Source organism: Aquarana catesbeiana, linkage group LG07 (genome assembly GCF_042186555.1).
Source record: "Aquarana catesbeiana isolate 2022-GZ linkage group LG07, ASM4218655v1, whole genome shotgun sequence".
Taxonomy (NCBI): Eukaryota; Metazoa; Chordata; class Amphibia; order Anura; family Ranidae; genus Aquarana; species Aquarana catesbeiana.
Genome location: NC_133330.1, coordinates 160192379 through 160205296, shown reverse-complemented (window position 1 = coordinate 160205296; position 12918 = coordinate 160192379). Strand labels below are relative to the sequence as shown.

The window sequence follows — 12918 nt, the reverse complement described above, 5'->3', positions numbered from 1 at the left end:
AGGAGACTAGCATTTACAGAATGAGAACTCGAAGCTTCCACATATCAAAGAGAAAGTTTCAAAAATAAATATTTATACATAGCAGGTAAAATAAGTATTGAACATGTCACCATTTTTCTAGGTAAATATATCACTAAAGGTGCAATTGTCATGACATTTTCACATGTCAGTAACAACCCATGCAATCCATACATACAAAACAAATAAGTTCAGAAATTAAGTTAGGCTGCTTTCAGATTGGGGCATCGTCGGTAAAGTGTCACTTTACCGCCGTTTTTGCAGAGGTTTCCAGCCGCTAGTGGGGCGCTTTTAACCCCCGCTAGTGGCCGAAAAAGGGTTAAAATGACCCGCAAACGGAACGGAAATTGATTTAAAACTTCATACAAATCCTTTGTTGGTAATGACAGCTTTAAGATGCCTCCTCTGTATGGAGAAACTGGTCGCATGCATTGCTTAGGTGCGATTTTGGCCCATTCTTCCACAGACTTCAAATCTTGAAGGTTCTGTGGGCCTCTTCTATGAACTCTGATCTTTAGTCAGGTGATTGGCTGGGCCATTCTAGCAGCTTTATTTTCTTTGAAACCAATTGAGAGTTTCCTTGGTGTGTGTTTGGGAACATTGTCTTGCTGAAATGTCCACCCTCCTTTCATCTTCATCATCCTGGTAGATGGCAGATTTTTATCAAGAATTTCTTGGTACATTTTTCCATTGATATGAAGTTTGCCAGTAATATATGCTGAAAAACAGCCATGATGTTCCCACCTCCAAACCTTCACTGTTGGTATGGTATTTTTGGGGTGGTAAACATGGTGTCTATTATGGCATCCTAATGCCGCGTACACACGGTCGGACTTTACGGCAGACTTTGCCCGGCGGACTTTCTGAATGAACGGACTTGCCTACACACAGTCCAGCAAAGTCTGTCGAATTCGTACGTGATGACGTACGACCGGACTAAAACAAGGAAGTTCATAGCCAGTAGCCAATAGCTGCCCTAGCGTGGCTTTTTGTCCGTCGAACTAGCATACAGACGAGCGGACTTTTCGACCGGACTCGATTTTGACGGATTAATTTAAAACATGTTTCAAATCTAAGTCCGTCCAACTTTTGAGAAAACAAAGTCCGCTGGAGCCCACACACGATCGAATTGTCTGACGAAATCCAGTCCGCCGGGCAAAGTCTGCCGTAAAGTCCACTCGTGTGTATGCGGCATTAGAGTTCAATCTTTGTCTCATCTGACCAGACTATATTCTCGCAGTATTTCACAGGCTTGTGTAAATATTGTGCAGCAAACTTTAAACAAGCTTTTTTCTTTGGCGGTTGAGTGCATTACTTATGGTTTTCTTTGAAACAATTGTACCTGCCAATTCCAGGTCTTTCTGAACCTCTACACAGGTGGAATTTGGCTCTTGGATAACTCTTCTGAATTCTTTTCACTCTGTCAGAAATCTTGCAAGGAGCACCTGGCCGTGGCCAGTTTATGGTAAAATTATGTTCTTTCCACTTCTGGATTATGGGCCCAACAGTGTTCACCAGCACATTCAAAAGTTTAGAAATCCTTCTGTAACCAATGCCATCAATATGTTTTGCAACAATAAGGTTGCAAAGGTCTTGAAAGCTCTTTGCTTTTACCAATCATAAGATGTGTGCGACACCTTGATAGTGAGACACCTTTTTATAGGCCATCAGTTGATACTGAACCAGCTGATATTAATTTGCACTGACAAGGGGCAGGATTGCTTTCTAATTACTGATTGATTTTAGCTGGTGTCTTGGCTTTCCATGCCTTTTTGCACCTCCCTTTCTTCACGTGTCCAATACTTTTTCCCTGTGTAATTCCATTTTATTACACACAACTTAATTGCTGAACTTATTTGTTTTGATTTCTTTGTGTGTATGGATTGTATGGGTTGTTACAGACATGTGATGAAAATTTCATGTCAATAGCATCTTTATAAATATAAAAAAGGCAATATTTCGAGCCAATTTTGGATCTACTGCTTTGCACAAGGGCATTGAGTTGGCCACCCATATTACAATTTTTGTATAGTCTATCAGCTACCATGTGTGAGGGGCCTACCCAAATCCACTCAATTTACATTCCAATCACATAGGGCCCTGCAAGCCATGGTTGAAAAATGGTACAAGAGCTTGGAGGAACTTTTTCTACCGCTCCTCCACCACTCCTGCCCACTGAAATCAATGGGCAGCTCCGCAGCAGCACTTTGTGGGTGGTTTTAACCCTTTCTCGGCCGCTAGGGGGGTAAAGGCACGTCGCTAGCGGCCGAATAGCGCCGTGAAATGGACGGTAAAGCACCGCTATTTTTAGCACCGACGCACCCACCGCCCCAGTGTGAAAGGGGCTTAAAAATAGCGCCACTATTTTTAGCGCCGACACCCGCCACCCCCATGTGAAAGTAGCCTTAAAATCAAAGAATGCTTTCACACTGGGGCAGTGCTCTGGCAGGGCAGTGAAAAACGCCCCTATCCACTGAAATGAATGGAAAGCTCTTCAAAAGCACCTGAAAAGCTTTTCAAAAGTGCTCAGGCTACTTTCACACTGAGGCGCTTTACAGGCGCTACAGCACTAAAAATAGCTTCTGTATAGTGCCTCTCCTGTGTCAAAGCCTGAGGGCTTTGACACTGGAGCGGTGCGCTTGCAGGGTGGTCAATAAAGTCCTGCAAGCCGCATCTTTGCAACGCTATAGGAACGCGCTCCTAAAGTGCCCCTCCCCATTTAAAATGGGGGAAGCGCTGCAAACCTGCGACAAAGCGCCGCAGCAGCGGTGCTTTGCGGGCGGTTTTGACTGTTTTTCGGCCACTAGCGGGCTTTCACACTGGAGACACAGCAGCAGCTGTTTCAGGGTGCTTTGCAGGCGCTATTTTTAGCGCTGTAGCGCCTGCAAAGCTCCCCTCCCAGTGTGAAAGGGGCCTTACAGATCTTCTCTAAATCTTTAAGGTTTCTTGGCTGTCACTTGGCAACTCAAAATTTCAGCTCCCTCCATACATTTTCTATAGGATTAAGGTCTGGAGATAGGCAAGGGCACTCTTTGACACTAACGTGCTTCTTAAACCACTCCTTTGTTGACTTGGCAGTATGTTTTCGGTCATTGTCATGCTGGAAGACCAATCCATGACCCATCTTCAGTGTTTTGGCTGAGGGAAGGTGGTTCTCATTTTACAATATATGGCCCAGTCCATTGGCCCCTCAATGCGGCAAAGTCAGCCTGTAATTTTAGCAGAGAAACCGCTCCAAGCATGTTTCCACCTCTGTGCTTGACTGTAGGGATGGTGTTCTTGGGCTACTTTCACACTGGGGCGGGCGTCGGCGGTATTTTTAGCGCTTCTTTACCACCGCTATTCTGTTTGACCCTCGCTAGCGGAAGAAAAAGGGTTAAAACTGAGCTTCTAAACTGCCAGTAAAACACAGCGCTTTTGAAAAGCTTTTCAGGCGCTTTTGAAGAGTGCTTTCCAATAATTTCAGTGGAGGGGGGCGTTTTTTCACCGCCCTGAGAGCGCACTGCCCCAGTGTGAAAGCATTCATTGATTTTAAGGCTACTTTCACACAGGCACTTTACAGGTGCTACAGCGCTAAAAAATAGTGCCTGCATAGGGCCTGTAAAGAGCCTCGCCTGTCTCCCCTTCACACTGAAGCGGTGCTCTTGCAGGACGGTAAAAAAAGTCCTTCAAGCAGCATCTTGGCAGCGCTGTAGGAGCGGTGTATACACCGCTTCTAAAGCACCCCTGCCCACTGAAATCAATGGGGCAGCGCTGCTTTGCGGGCGGTTTTAACCCTTTTTCGGGCGCTAGCGGGTGTTAAAACCGAATAGCGCCGCTAAAACGACGGTAAAGTGGCACTAAAAATAGCGCCGCTTTACCACCGACACCTACCCCAGTGTGAAAGTAACCTCATTGAAATAGTTTTTCGTGAGCTTTTCAGGCGCTTTTTTTAGTGTGAAAGCACCTGAAAAGCGCCTCAGTGTGAAAGAGGTCTTAATGGAGAAATGATGGAATCTTGCAGGCAGGACTGAGCACTTAAAGTCCATCTGAAGAGCATGGAGATGAGGGAAAAGGCGAATAGATCCAGACTTAGGCATTTTTCACACTGGGGCGGGCGTCTGTAATAAAGCGCCGCTATTTTTAGCGGTGGTTTACCGTAGTTCTAGCGGCGCTATTTGGCCACTAGCGGGGCGCTTTTAACGCCCCACTAGTGGGTCAAACAGGGTTAAAACAGCTGGCAAACGGCCGCTGCAGCGGCACTTTGCCGGCAGTTTGGCAGCACTGCCCCACTGATTTCAATGGACAGGGGAGCTTTAGGAGCGGTGTATACACCGCTCATACAGCTCTGTAAAGATGCTGCTTGCAGGACTTTTTTTACCATCCTGCAAGCACACCGCTCCAGTGTGAAAGCACTCTGGCTTCCATCCAGTCTTTTTCGAGGAAGGTCTTGCATATGTCAGCAGGACACTGCTAAACTGCTTACTGCATCTATGACAACAGCATGGCTTTGTAGTAGAGTCTAGGTGCTTAACTGGCCTGCCTGCCAGACCTTTCACCAATTGAAAATATTTTGTGAATCTTGAAACAGAAAATACGACAGATGCAACCCAGGACTGTTGAATAGTTATAATCTTATATCAGGCAGTAATGGGACAACATTGCTATACCAAAACTCCAGCAACTCCTCAGTTCCCAGACATTTACAGAGTGTTAAAAAGAGAGGGGATGTTATACCATGGCTCTGCCCCAACTTTGACATATTGCTGCCATTAATTTAGAAATTACCTTATTTCTTAATTTTTTTTTTTCTCAGTTTAAACATTTGATAGGTTTTCTATTGTGAATTATAGGTTTACGAGATTAGGAAATCATTGCATTCTATTTTATATAGATTTTACAGTGTAATATTTTTTTTTGGAATTGTGGATGTACATATACACAGGTTCTGTCCAAATGCAAGACTATCCCCAAGGTACATATATGTACAAATCCAAAAAGCAAAGATAACTGAGGCAGTACTGTTCAGCACCTCACATTTGGATGCAGCTATGAAATGTGCCTGGCTGAGTACTCATGTAATTAATCATGAGGCTGACCTGCCCGCAACAAAGATCCAATAATAAAAAAAAAGCTTTCACATATATTTGCAATTGTATGCAATAAAACCTTGTTTAACATACATTTCTGAAACTGCAGAATTTGCTTTTTCTGACTAGCTGGCAAGTGTGCTGGGAAATTCTTGTGCTATTATTCTATTATAAACACTCAGCATTAAGTTTTTCAGTGCTGCAGCTTAAAGTGTAACTTTTGTTAAGAGAAAGAAAAAAAACATTCCCCCTGGATGATATATGAACATTGCAAGGATTTTAACAAACTTCAAAGCAGATTCCTACCTTTTGTTATTATGAAAAAATCCCTGTACGTTTGTCTGTGTCAATGTGGGAAAGTGAGTCTAATGGGAGTGATTTCATAATCGAGCAGCTGTGCCCCTGCAGAGCACTAATGAGTCAAGCTGCTGGGCCTGCATCCCCTTTTGACGTTTTCCTAGTGGGAGTATCTCATCAAAAATGACATTTTTGTTCTAGGGGATGCCTGAAATCTGACTTGTATCTTAGTGCAGACTTCTTGGAAAATTGGTGAGCCAAAAGGGAAATTAAGTTTCTGGGGACTGTTCTGTACACATTCTGTGTACAGAACACCTCCAGATAGCCATATTGGATTGTATTTTTAGAAAATTACAGCGGCTGCAGATTGAAGGTAATTTCTAATAACATTCAATTACAATATGACTTGTCACAATTGTATACGCTATATTTTTTCTTTGCCATTCTTTACCCCCACAAAAGTGGAGTTACCTTTTAACCCTTTTCCACGATACTGATTTACAGCCAAATTATAAGAATATATAGTTTATTTGTTTTTTACAACTAGCAAAGATATATAATTGCCCTTTTGTTTTTAGGGTGCATTCACACTTGGGCATGCACCATGTGTGGGATCAGCTGCAAGAACCCCAGCAGGGGCCTCCAGAGTTAGCTGCGAGTAGGCAGCCTCATTGAAAGCAATGGGAGGCTGCTGGCTCTCGCAGCTAATTGCTCCCACTCGCATGTAATTGCTCAACCAGCGATCACATGTGATTGATCAGCCCTGAATGCAAACTGCCTGTGTTCAGGGCTGAGCACTTGCAACATACTTGCCACACTATGCCTTTTCGGCTGTGTGAATGAGGCCTATATCTGCAAATGGTGTGCCACAAGTTTAATAGAGCAACCTTACAAACTGGAGATTGTGGTTGTTGATCTGGTAGCCAGTTTAGGGTTTCTGTAGCACTAAAGTTTGTCAGTTTAGCATCACTGTTAGGGGCTTTGTGGCACTGTTGCCAGTTTAGGCCTCATTCACACAGCAAAATACGCCATGGTGCAGCAAATCTGAAATGCAGGTGTGCGCATGGACCGTTGTGGATGGGAAAGCAATGACTACAGGCTGACAGCAGCCATAGCTGTCTGAAAGCAATCACGCAGAGAGCAATTACTCGCAGTTAGGGACAGATCACCCCAAGTGGCATGCTTCCAGGGATGATCTGTTCCCAATTGTGTGTGTGTGTGTATATATATATACATACATACATACACACACACATACATACACACACACCTATATATACATATCTACACAAGTGTAAACAGTGGGGAAAATTATTTGATCCCCTGCAGATTTTGTGAGTTTGCCCACATACAAAGAAATAAAGGGTCTATAGTTTTTGATCATAAGTGTATTTTAAATGATGGAGACAGAATATCAACGAAAAATCCAGATGCGCCCCCCCCCCCCCAAAAAAAAAACCCCCACAATAAACGTTATAAATTGAGTTGCAGTTCAGTGAGTGATCCCCAAGCAAAACATGACTAAGTACTTGGTAGAGACACCCTGTTTGGCAAACACAGACGTAAGATGTTTATTGTAGTTGGTTACCAGGTTTGCACACATCTCAGGAGGGATCTTTTTTACAGATCTTCTCAAAATCTTTAAGGTTTCTTGGTTGTCGAATGGCAACTCGAAATTTCAGCTCTCTCCTTAACTTCTCTATAGGATTAAGGTCTGGAGATTGGCTAGGCCACTCCATGACCTTAATGTGCTTCTTCTTGAGCCACTCCTCCGTTGCCAGTAGGTTTTGGGTTATCCTCATACTGGAAACAGCCCCAAAGCATAATGTTTCCACTTCTGTGCTTGACCTGTAGGGATGGTGTTCTTAGTGTCAGTCTGCATTTTTCTTCCTTCAAACACAGCGAGTCCCCTTCCTCAAGAAGGCACATTTACAGTCATGCCAATGAACATCTAAAAGATTCAGAGAAGAATTGGAAGTGCTGCGGTCAGACGAGACCAAAATTGAGCTCTTTGGCATTAACTCGACTCGCCGTGTTTGGAGGAAGAAAAATGCTGACCCTAAGAACATCATCTCGAATTGTGGGGCCAATGGATGGGGGCATGTATTGTAAGATCTTGGATGAGAACCTTCTTCCCTCAGCCAGAACACTGAAGATGGGTCTTCCAGCATAGCAATGACCCAAAACAGTGGCTCAAGAAGAAGCACATTAAGGTCATGGAGTGGCATGGTCAGTCTACAGACTTTAATCCTATAGAAAATTTATGAAGGGAGCTGAAACTTCGAGTTGCCAAGAGACCGCCAAGAAATGTTAAGAATTTAGAGAAGATCTATAAAGAAGAGTGGACCAAAATCCCTCCTGAGAAGTGCGCAAACCTGGACACAAACTACAAGAAACATCCTACCTGTGCTTGCCAACAAGGGTTTCTCCACCAAGTACAAAGTCACGTTTTGCTTGGGGATCAACTTATTTTACTCACTGAACTGCTACTTAAATTTATAGCATTTGTTGCATGTTTTTCTGAATTTTTGGTTGATATTCTGTCTCTATCATTTAAAATACACCCATGATAAAAATTATAGACCCTACATTTATTTGTAAGTGGGCAAACTTACAAAATCTTCAATTATTTTCTCCACTATGTGTGTGTATATGTGTGTGTGTGTGTATATGTGTGTATATATGTGTGTGTGTATGTATGTACAGGTAAAAGCCAGTAAATTAGAATATTTTGAAAAACTTGATTTATTTCAGTAATTGCATTCAAAAGGTGTAACTTGTACATTATATTTATTCATTGCACACAGACTGATGCATTCAAATGTTTATTTCATTTAATTTTGATGATTTGAAGTGGCAACAAATGAAAATCCAAAATTCCGTGTGTCACAAAATTCGAATATTACTTAAGGCTAATACAAAAAAGGGATTTTTTAGAAATGTTGGCCAACTGAAAAGTATGAAAATGAAAAATATGAGCATGTACAATACTCAATACTTGGTTGGAGCTCCTTTTGCCTCAATTACTGCATTAATGCGGCGTGGCATGGAGTCGATGAGTTTCTGGCACTGCTCAGGTGTTATGAGAGCCCAGGTTGCTTTGATAGTGGCCTTCAACTCTTCTGCGTTGTTGGGTCTGGCATTCTGCATCTTCCTTTTCACAATACCCCACAGATTTTCTATGGGGCTAAGGTCAGGGGAGTTGGCTGGCCAATTTAGAACAGAAATACCATGGTCCGTAAACCAGGCACGGGTAGATTTTGCGCTGTGTGCAGGCGCCAAGTCCTGTTGGAACCTGAAATCTCCATCTCCATAGAGCAGGTCAGCAGCAGGAAGCATGAAGTGCTCTAAAACTTGCTGGTAGACGGCTGCGTTGACCCTGGATCTCAGGAAACAGAGTGGACCGACACCAGCAGATGACATGGCACCCCAAACCATCACTGATGGTGGAAACTTTACACTAGACTTCAGGCAACGTGGATCCTGTGCCTCTCCTGTCTTCCTCCAGACTCTGGGACCTCGATTTCCAAAGGAAATGCAAAATTTGCTTTCGTCAGAAAACATGACTTTGGACCACTCAGCAGCAGTCCAGCTCTTTTTTTCCTTAGCCCAGGTGAGACGGTTTTCGTGCTGTTTCTTGGTCAACAGTGGCTTGACACGAGGTATGCGGCAGTTGAAACCCATGTCTTTCAAGCGTCTCTTGGTGGTGGATCTTGAAGCACTGACTCCAGCAGCTGTCCACTCCTTGTGAATCTCCCCCACATTTTTGAATGGGTTTTTTTTCACAATCTTGACTAGGGCGCGGTGATCCCTATCGCTTGTACACTTTTTCTGACCACAGTTTTTCCTTCCCTTTGCCTCTCTATTAATGTGTTTGGACACAGAGCTCTGAGAACAGCCAGCCTCTTCAGCAATAACCTTTTGTGTCTTTCCCTCCTTGTGCAATGTGTCGATGGTCGCCTTTTGGACAGCTGTCAAATCTGAAGTCTTCCCCATGTTTGTGTAGGCTTCAGAACTGGACTGAGAGACCATTTAAAGCCCTTTGCAGGTGTTTTGAGTTAATCAGCTGATTAGTTTGTGGCACCAGGTGTCTTCAAAATTTAACCCTTACACAATATTCGAATTTTGTGACACACGGAATTTTGGATTTTCCTTTGTTGCCACTTCAAATCATCAAAATTAAATGAAATAAACATTTGAATGCATCAGTCTGTGTGCAATGAATAAATATAATGTACAAGTTACACCTTTTGAATGCAATTACTGAAATAAATCAAGTTTTTCAAAATATTCTAATTTACTGGCTTTTACCTGTATATGTGTGTGTTTCCTAAAATCAAACTGCTTAAAACAGCAACAAATGAATTGCATGAAATCAGCAAACAGGTATCACAAAACTGTGCTCACACCAGTGAGTACGTGCTCTATTAGAACTGTGAAGTGAATCAGGCAGATAAGTGATCTCATCAGGTGTCCTCCACCACAAGTTACGCAGCCTCTTACCAGATCCCCAAAATCTCTAATTTAAACAAACAGATCATAAAGCACCTTTGTTGTAGACCCCTGGAAGCCCACATTGGCCCGTAATGTGCACAAGAGGGTCGATTCGCACAGACAGAACCACCAGCTCATAACAATGAAACTCAAATAACCTTCCCAGATTTTAAGAGCAGGAGCCTACAGTGTAAAACCGCCATACATATCTATTTAGCAACAGACAGGTACTTACAATGTGGACACGTGATAACATCACCATTTAGACCTGTCCCAATGCCTTTGGTTACCAAAGAACATTGTCAGGGGATTGCAGCATGACTGGCAATGTCCATACCAGTTTTTAGGGATCCTGTAACCATAGCAACCAATATAACTACACGCAAATCTATTGAGTGCTGTATAGTTTAAAAATATACATACCCATCAAAATATGGGTAAAAGTAGAATGCAAAGTTAAAAAAACAAGGGTAAGGGAAATGCTTCTATTTTTCATGTGCTGTAACACTAGGGATAGGAACTCCGAGTCCACCAGAAAGAAAGCCATCTTGTGGATAGACCCCCTTGTGAGGATTATGGACCAAAGCAGTCTGAACTTCCGGTGATCTACTACAAAAGCACTTCATAATCTGTTTAAATTAGAGATCATGGGGATCCGGTAAACATCCCTTGTAATAGGAATATGGCATGACAGTACCGTCTTTACAGTGAGATATGGGGTCAGTAAGACCCCACATCTCACCTCTAGGCTGGGAAACCTAAAATAAAAAAAAAAAAAAACAAAAAAAAAAAAATCGATCACGGCTTACCAGCCGAGCCGGCGCCTTTTTTGAATGCAGAGGCCGGGCATGACGTCTTAACATCGCACCCGGCCTTCGACATCTCTATGGTGGACATCCAGGGCCGCCGAAACCGTTCTCCGACTCACTGCTCGCAGAAGTGAGTCGGTAGACGCATCGGTGGGCGGGGGGGTGTTTTGGGGGGGCTGACGTCCCCTCTTACCGCCCGTAAGAATGAACAAACGTGACCAGACGATATGATCGTTCATATGGTAAAAGAAATCGCTTTATGAAAACGCAGATATCTGAATGATGCCTGTAGCTTCAGGCATCATTCAGATATACCACCACAAAGCCCAGGATGTCCAGCCGTTGGCAAGTGGTTAAATGAATCAGGGGCTTAAAGTGGTTGTAAACCTAGTTACACCACTTGTACCTACAGGTAAGCCTATAATTATGCTTACCTGAAGGTACTGTAAATATCTCCTAAACCTGCATGGTTTAGGAGATAATTACCATATACGCTTGGGACGTCATCGGTGCATGCGCTGTGAAGAAATGGCCCTTCGCATCGTTTATTCACTAGCAAGTGCCGTGACTGAGGGCGCTTGCGTGGGAGTGATGTCACGTGACTCCAGCCAGTCACAGAGCCGGAGTCCGCATCCCCGGAAGGAAGAGTGGCGAAGATGGATGCGGGGACAACACGGGCTTCATTTGCAGGTAAGTGTCACATAATGGGCTAGAATGCGGTGCATACTAGCCCATTATGCCTTTACTTTGCAGAGGAAAGCAGGGGGGAAAAAAAGAGGAAGTAAAACCCATCAGGGTTTACTTCCTCTCTAACAGAATGGCAAGGATTTCAGGTTTCAGCCAAAATTATCGACATCCTGTTTTAACAGTGTAATAAAGCCCCCAACAACAAAAAGGAAAAAGGATTACTTGTGAAAACAGATCAAAGAAAGGCTGCAGGTACTTCAGCAATGCCTGGAATAGAGATGATAAAGTCATGACAGCAGTGAAATTAAGAAAGGCACGTTAATAGAAATACTAGTAGTAGAGAAAAGCAGGGGCAAGAAGGGGGGCAATGAAGGAAATCAGTTTTCAGCTACTCAGAGGTTAACTGGCATGTAAAAAGGTAGGCTAGTATGAAATGTATGTTGCAGGGCAGCAGAAAATGTAAACTTGTCAAGTTGTGACAGAACCATTTCTCTTTTTGTTTTAACTACATTCTGCTGGTATTTAAAGGATAAGTTCACTTTCAGAACATGTTACATATTCCACCTGTTTTTAAGGTGGAACGTTTAACATGTTCCAGCATCTGTAGCTCTCCACCTGCTTCCCCCCTACTTCCACCCTGTGACAGCACGCTGGGGATCCTCTTTCTACACCCACTGTGACTATTTGAAAACAGCCCACACAGCTTCGCTCACACGGCCGCATGATTCGTTTACAGTTTCCTACGAATGAATGCCTGCAAGTACTATCAGACATTGCAAGTGACAGCGTGTAGTTTTCAATGAGTTGTGAAGGCACTGGTGAGCATCCTCATAGTCCACTGATCTGCCTGCTTCCACGTAACTGCCTGCCTGTACGAAGTATGGACAGCTGAGAGGCTGCAGGAGCTGTACATTGCACCCTTTATCTGCTGATTGCGGGTACATTGCTATGCAGGCTCCTTTATTTTTTTAAAAGGTAAACTTATCCTTTAATATTGCATTTTAAACAGCAACAACTCCCTACTATTACAACAATTTAAAATTGCCTTCTAACAAGAAAAACAAATCTTGTTTTAAAGTGTCAATCTACCTAGTACTGACTTTTTTGGTAGATGCTACAGAGTAAACCCCTAACCATTATATTATATTGCTTGGTGACAGGTTATGTACAACTGAAGTGGTCATAACTGCATTGGACTGATTTTAAAATTGAATTCAATACAGAAATTTTATTTTTTAACTTACAATATGGAGAACCAGGTTTTTAAGCTAGCAAAAAAGTGTAACACAAAACCCCCAGGTAACCTAGAACATATTCAGGAAGATTTCAGAGTTTGAGATCTCAAAACAAATGAATGCAAGAGATGACTAGCCCACCAGGCTAAAATTGCCCTGGTCACTTTTTTTTTAACAGTATTTTCATTTCACTAAATATATATATATATATATATATATATATATATATATATATATATATATATAAAAGACATACATCTCACATTAAAAATGGCAACCTCTAATAAAAAAACTTGCTTTTACTTTAAC

At 42.7% G+C, this 12918-nt stretch overlaps 1 protein-coding gene across 18 annotated transcripts in view; it reads right to left on the bottom strand.

Annotated features, from left to right (window-relative positions):
• Positions 1-12918, bottom strand: part of RBFOX2 (RNA binding fox-1 homolog 2) — a 623882-nt gene that overhangs the window by 75547 nt on the left and 535417 nt on the right. The window lies entirely within an intron of this gene.